Raw genomic sequence first — 8278 nt, 5'->3', positions numbered from 1 at the left:
ATGTCTTTTGTGGCAGTATATTCGGCACAGCTTACCAATTTCTTTCATTAACCGTTCACAAGGGTTCGAAGAAGCATGGTACTTGGATATATAAATCGGAGAAATGTTTCTAGCTCGTAACATGCGTGTCCATACGCTACTACGAAATTGAGATCCATTGTCAGAAATTACTTTCATCACATGCCCTACATGAGATAGAAAATGTTTTACAAATGCCTTCGAAACAGTTTTAGCAGTAGCTTTGCGTAACGGAGTGAAAGTAACAAATTTTGAAGTGAGCTCAACAGCGACAAAGATGTAGCAAAAACCTCTGTTAGTTCTGGGAATCGGACCAAAAATGTCTACAGCGGCCATGTGTCTTAATTTAACAGGTATAATGGGATATAATGGAGGAATATGTGAAGTGGTGTCTGATTTAGCTTTCTGGCAAATTTTACAAGACGCTAAAACTCGTCGTATACGTTTCTCCATGTTAGTAAAATAACAGTTCTGTCTCAGTATAAGAAAACATTTTCGTGCTCCGTAATGTGCGTAACTTAAATGAGTGTACCAGATTAATTTGTTAACCAGTTCGTCAGGAATGCATAATAACCAATTGTTGCTGTCAGGATGAGAGCGGCGAAACAGAATGTCATTGCGTACAGTGTAATGGTTCCTAATCGTAACATTTTTTTTATCTTGCCAAAGGTGTTTAATTTCTTTCCACACATTGTCTTTATTTTGCTCTTGTGCTATGTCCTGTAATGACGATGAAATAAAGTTTTCAAATGCAACTTGCTGAATGTACATGACACTGAAATTTGTTTTGCAGAAGTTGGTTGCTACGTCTTGCTGATTGTTGCTGAGAGAACGCGATAGTGCGTCTGCTATAACATTTTGTGTGCCGGGAATGTGAACTATTGTAAAATTAAATTCTTGTAAATATAGTTTCCATTTACTTAACCTGTCGTGAGTAAATTTAGCCGAAAGCAAAAATTGTATAGCTCTATGGTCTGTGTGAACGGTAGTATGTCTGCCATAAAGAAAGTGCCTAAATCTCGTAAAAGCCCATACAACACATAATGTTTCCAGTTCTGTAACGGAATAATTTCGTTCAGCAGGTGACAGAATGCGGCTTGCAAACGCGATGTTTTTAATTACTGTAGAACCATCTTCTTCAATTTCCTGGAAAATGTGTACGCCTAAAGCGGTGTTGGAACTGTCGGTAGCAATGGAAAAATTTCTGGTAAGATCTGGGTGCGATAAAAGTGGAGCATTCAACAAAGCATGTTTCAGGTTCATGAATTCAGAGTGTGCTTGCTTATCCCAAGACCAAATACTGTTTTTACCTGTTAATTGGCATAATCTGGGTGTGTCTAAAGCAGAATGATGAATAAATTTACGAAAAAAGTTAATTAAGCCTAAAAAACTGCGTAGTTGTTTCTTCGTCGTAGGAACACTAATGTCACGTAGAGCTTGAAGTTTTTCCGGATCAGGTGCAATGCCTTCTGCTGAAATTACGTGTCCAAGAAATTTTATAGAAGTTTTGCCAAAATGCGATTTACTGAGGTTAACTGTAAGTCCTTGTGCATGGAAAGTTTGTAACAGTTGTTCAAGAATCAGATTGTGTTCAGACCAGTTAGCTTCTGCAATAAGAATATCGTCTACATACGTCGTAATTCTGTCCTTAATGCAAACGTGTGTCGGATGTCGTCAAAATTAATAACATTTTCGTGAAGAAGATTCTGCGTGTCAAAATTATTGCTTACGTTACTGTAATATGCAATCTGTGCTGTATCTGGTTAAAATCTATCGTACGTGTTATTATTTACGGGAGGATGCTGTGGCATATCCATTATATGAACTGCTCTGTTATTTCTTACTGACGTATTACGCTATAGATGACACCTATTGTTTGGATCATTCATGATTATTCGTTGTTGCTGATGTTCTTGCTGCTGAAAAGATCGACTGTTATTAAATGTACGCTGAAAATTGTGCTCGTTATTTTTACGTCTGTCATGATAGTAATTTCTATACGGCGCATTGCGATACGAGTTGAAATAGTGTGTTGTCTGTACGTAGTTATTTCTTTGCTGCCATGCGTTACTATTTGTTGGGGCTGGGACTATACGTGCACGCGGCGAAACATTAAAGTTTGGTTGACCTTGTAGACTGCATTGTTGGTTAGGTATGCTAAGCGGTTGACTTTCATGCTATTGTGGTGAAAAACATCTATTGTTACAAAAATGTGGTTCCGATTGCTCAAAATTTTATACATACTGATGATTACGATTTTATCTGTAATTAAAATTACGGCGGTAGTTGTCATCACGGGAGTGCCTACTGAAAATTGTCACATTCGGTAAAATATTTGTCATATCCGGTTTTCATTACTTGTTTCTTAATACTACGTAGAGCAATAGTTAAAGAGCAGTTTGGATAGATATAAAGGATAGTAGAAGAAAAGGCAGCAGTGCAGAAAACTAAAGATGAAACAGCACTACTACAGCTCGGGGCCCTATGCTCGCTACGGCACATATTCATTAAAGCGTAATGAATCCCCTGAGGTCAATTACGCACTGCAAATAAATTTTAGCTTTAGCGTTGCAGGCAATGGCGGTAAAATTCCAAAACCAAATTGTTGTAACCATGTTAATTCAAATTTCTGCATAATAGATAATGCTGATGAAAATACAATAGCAAATTGTCGCCTCAGATTCAAAGCTAGTTTCTCCATTACAGATAATAGCGGTGAAAGTACAAAAACAAATTGTCGTATATAGCTCAAAGCGTGTACCTGTGTTCTGTCATTATTAAATTCTTTACATTTTCTTACAAATACAAATTGCTTATTATCAACGCTCTCGTCACTGAATTTGAGAACACGTTCAGGTTTGTGTGTGAATCTGTTCGTCTGTGTCGTTTCGTACTTCAAGTTGCGTAGCTTTTCATATTTTAAGTCGCGTGGCTTTTCGGATTTTACGTCTCGTAGTCTCTGTAAATTGCTCACATTATACGCGCTGCGTAAGTCTGACAAATGTTCGCTAAGTGGCGTCTGCTGTGATGTGTTATTAACTGAGATGCTTTTCATCTCTGTTACTTCTTGTTGTAAACTCGATAACTTCCTACTTAACGTGTTGTTAGATGAATCGATCTTATTAATTGTCTGCTGTAAATTTAGAAATTCAGGTGTTTGGATAAATGAAACCGGTGCAGTATCGTCTGATTTATTGTCATTAGTATTTTCGATAACATCAATACGACTGGCCAATTCATCACATTTTTCAGTCAGTATTTTAACCTGATCATCGGTTTTAGAATCAGACGCATTAATCTGTTTTTGCAACTTACGCGTAGTTTCGCTCAGTTTTTTAACATCAGCTTTGATGACATCGCAATCCTGTGTTAGATCTAATTGTTCGAATCTGTCTGTCACTGTTTGAATATTTACTGTGTGTGTATCTGTTTTTGATTTAAGATCAGAAATTTCATCCCGTAATTCCGCGTTCAACTGTTCTATGGTATTAATTTTGTCGGACACTGTAGTAATATTATTGTCTACATACGTCTTCGCTTTCGCGAACATTTTACGTTTGTCTTCTTGTCTCTGTGCTGTGATTGTCTCCATTACTTGTCGTTTTACTTTGTTTTGATCCTGAATAAATTTACGGAAACGCGTATCACTGTTTTGTATGTGAAGATTAAAACGTTCGTCAATCTGAGTATTCTGTTGTTCGAATTTCGCGTCTATCTTTGCGTCCACTGTGCGCGAAAGTTCTACCGTCATTGCTTTAAACTCGTCCCGTAATTGTGCAGCTTTTTCAGAGCATTGTTTAGCGACTCCGCTAATTTCGTCTCTGAGTGTTTCTGTTGCGGCTGTCTGCATTTCCCTTAATTCTCGCGCAACAGACTTAATTTCTTCGCTATTTTTTTTGTGAACAAGCCTCAATTTCCACGCGCAACTGTTCCTTAGTGTCATGGCACTGCGCGGCAACGGCTCTAATTTGTTCACTAAGCTGTCTGGAATTGTCGTCTAATTTTTCATTTAAGTATTGTTTGAGTTTTTCATTATCTTGTTTGACCTGTTCACTAAGTTTGTCTTGTTTTTCGTTCTGTTGTTTGAAATTCGCTTTAAATTGTTTGTTATCTTCGCTATTTTGTAACAATATCGCCATAATTTGACCCAATGTAACATTATCTACTCCATTCTCTGTACCGTTTGACGGTGTATTTGCAAGTGTCGCGTTTTGCGTGACCATTTGGTCATTCTGTAATTTACAAAAACGTTTATCAGTCGGATGTACACTGTCAGACACTATTTCGGAATTAAATAAATCCGTCCTACTTTGTGCATCCTGTTCATTTTCATTAGACAAATTTGTCTGTACGTTACTTGAATTTTCCAAATCGGGTGTGTTAAGCTCGGCAGCGCTCATTACAATAGAGCGTTCTGCGTCATTAATTGTCGTCAAATCAACAGAGGACATGGCCGAGTTCATTTGCTCGTTATTAAGACAAAAGTCATCATTAGTGGTTGGAATGCACTGATTATTAGTGAACGCAGGATTGTCACAATTACTACCGGTCACGTTGTTTAAGTCGGTAATTTCGTTCGTAATACCTCGCAATACACTATTCACAGTCTTACGCGGCATTTTTGCAAAAGTCACAATTATTCACAAAAGAAATAAGCACAATGCAAAAACAACACACAAATACAACAGAGCAACGAATTGCCGTTGACCTGTAGAAGGAAAGTCACAAGATTAGTAAAAGCGTAGCGCCAAATCCTAATTATATCTAAGCAAATAAGAGCAGATATCTGACTGTTGTTCAAAAGACTCTCAACGAAATACGATCCTGGACTGGGTGTCGCCAAGTGTAACCTCCCCACAATGAAATTTAAAAAAAGACAATATTTAATTATGAATGCTAATGGACATTGCGCTAAGTGTAACCTCTCCACAAAATTTTAAAAGAAAAAGACAATACTTAATACAAATGGGAGCGGAGTGTAACCTCTCTAGCAAATAGATTTAATGACAATAAAAGTGAGAATCGCAATCTGACCCAAATATTAGTTCTTCACAAAAAATTAAAGTCTATTCAGTGATAAGAAAATTCAATTAAACCGAAATATCGGTCTTTGGCCCTGTGCAAAAATCAGAATTAAAGTCTTACCTCATTGTAACTGCTAGTCAAATTTCTGCTCTTATTCTTGCGCACGGCTTGGAGGAACTGCATTGCAAATAATAATATTCCATTTTCTGTGATTTTACTGAAATTTTTCTTTAAAAGAAGTGGAATGAAATAGTTACTTCAATTAAATAAAAATTTTATGTAAAATTGCTTTTGAAATCAAAATTATTATTGGGGGCACTTGTTGAAAATTAATTACAATAATTAAACTTTACATTATCCGATGATTATCTTAATTAAGAGTATACCTCATTCAGCATCTTGACCAGTGTTGCCGACAGACCACATCACACAACCGCACTGGGCTGCTACCACTGACCGACCGCTCTGCATGACGACTACTAGTGTACTGCACGCCACTGAACAGAGCTACTGACTCGCCACGACTACTAACAGAGTACTCAACTACTGCAACTCGCGCACAGCTCGCAACACTCGCGCGGTCAAGCGCAGACTCTCTGGTCAGAGACGCTGCAATGCCTCGCCATCGCTGCTACGTTACATACGTGTTTCAAGATGTATTTCGTTACCGGTTTCCGAATAGTTGTTGAGCGACTTCTCGCGTCTAGATGACTCATGTTCTTTGTTCCCTTCGAAGTTAGTGTTCTTTGCTCAATATGGACACGTAGTACACAAATTTCTTGCGTTTCTTAATAATGTTAACTTCAGTCCATAGGTTTTCTCTATGATATCGGGAAACCTTATATTCTTTCCGTCTCTTCATCCCTTCTAAACGTAATTTTCCATATTCGTTTCAAGGGTTTCACACACTAATATAAACAGTATCATGATGGTCTAAGAACTGACACTAATGTGTGGAAATTTAAGTTCTATTGCAAGATTTCACGTGTATAGAAACACAAAAGCCTTACGCGTCTTACTGTGTTTAACAATAATAGAAGCTTTACAGCAACTGATTTACAGTTCTAAGGTTTATGCAAGTAACGTTACCCGATTTCATCTTAACTGAAAAGCTTTCATTTGTTTTTGTAGGAAATGGCGGCACTGCGTTCACGTGACAGTGAGACAAAGTTGTTACCTGTAGTTCCCCTTAAGTATGTGTTCTATGCCAATGAAAAAGCTTCTGCTTAGGCCACCATAGATGTACTGAACACCGTGCGTGATCTTATACGGCTCCTCTCCTGTTTATGATATTCGCTACCTATCTATCTGTCTACTTTGTACGTATTTCGCAATTTCAAAACCTAATCGGTTTTATTCATTTTCTCCTACGAATCTATTTTTAAATTCATTTTATACAGAGTGATTATTTTTTACGCATTATCATCCATGATATTTAAAAGTCATGAGACTTTCGTGTATGAGACCCTCGAGACTGCCGCGAAAGTGGGTCATACACTTTATTACATAACCTCAAGCGGACAATATTCATGATGAGATACAAGAAAATTTACTCTACGAAGAGGATATACTAGCCCAAATTATACCAATCTCTGTTGCCTAATTAGAAGTGAAGGGATTGAAGACCGATGAACTGATTAATGACGGCAGTGGGGTGCCAGTCTTTTCATAGCAACGTTTTTCTGTGGGGTGGGAATAGCGAGATTGCCAAACTTTCCCGTGTAAGGGCACGAGTTATAATGTGACATACGTTGGTACTCACTCATTTTCGGCGCTTCCAAATTACTCGTGTCTTCGTCCTTTGTCTACCGAGAAAGCCCGTATTTGGTAGATCTGGCCTTGTATCTGTAATATAACATATATTTCTCAAGGCTGCTCACCTACCTCTAACCGTAACGATAATAAGCTGATATCACCTAAAAACCAGTTAGCAAAGAAAATCTATGCAGAAGGGCATTAAGTGCTAATTTTTTCCCATACGAAATTCTTCTACAAATTCTTTCAAATGCTTCACATTAAATTCCTACATATTCGTAGTAATCATTATTCTAGAGATGTATCACAGGAGATAATAATCCATTCCGTTTTATCATATTGTAAATCTGTACAAATTAATCTCAGTGTGGTTGCAAACAGATCTAACTGTTCTGCACTACGATTTCATGTAGCTTTGGGACTTGTTTTAAATTGCATATTATGTTAATGTTTTAATTTCTGTTGAGGTTTTATCTCAGTAATTACATGGCAGCGGGCTATGGTCACATAACTGGATGATAATGATCAACCTTACTCATTACCGATGTTGAAGAACTGTGACTGTTTATTTAAAATAAATTCAGGAATTAGTCTAAAATTTTACTATAAAAAGAAGCTTAGTACACTACTGGTACTAAAATTTCTACACCACGAAGATGACGTGCTACAGACCCGAAATTTAACCGACAGGAATAAGATGCTGTGATATGCAAATGATTAGCTTTTCAGAGCATTCGCACAAGGTGGGCGCCGGTGGCGACACCTACAACGTGCTGACATTAGGACAGTTTCCAAACGATTTTTCATACACAACCAGCAGTTGACCGGCGTTGCCTGGTGAAACATTGTTGTGATACCTCGTGTAAAGGAGGAGATATGCTTACCATCTCGTTTCCGACTTTGATATAGGTCGGATTGTAGCCTATCGCGATTGCGGTTTATCGTATCGCGACATTGCTGGTCGCGTTGGTCGTGATCCAATGACTGTTAGCAGAATATGGAATCGGTGGGTACAGGAGGGTAATACGGAAAGCCGTGCTGGATTCCAACGGCCTCGTATCACTAGCAATCGAGATGGCAGACATCTTTTTTTTTATCTGCATGGCTGTAACGGATCGTGCAGCCACGTCTTGATCCCTGAGTCAACAGATCGGGACGTTTGCAAGACAACAACCATCTGCACGAACAGGTCGACGACGTTTAAAGCTCGGAGATAATGGCTGCGGTTACCCTTGACGCTGCATCACAGACAGGAGCGCCTGCGATTGTGTCCTCAACGACGAACCTGGGCGCACGAATGGCAAAACGTCATTTTTCCGGATGAGTCCACGTTCTGTTTACAGCATCATGATGGATGCATCCGTGTTTGGTGACATCGCGGTGAACGCACATTGGAAGCGTGTATTCGCCATCGTCATACTGGCGCATCACCCGGCGTGATGGTATGGGGTGCCATTGTTGGCATTGACGGCGCTTTGAA

The sequence above is a fragment of the Schistocerca americana genome, chromosome 4 (assembly GCF_021461395.2).
Source record: "Schistocerca americana isolate TAMUIC-IGC-003095 chromosome 4, iqSchAmer2.1, whole genome shotgun sequence".
Taxonomy (NCBI): Eukaryota; Metazoa; Arthropoda; class Insecta; order Orthoptera; family Acrididae; genus Schistocerca; species Schistocerca americana.
Note: the sequence above shows the minus strand (reverse complement) of the source record.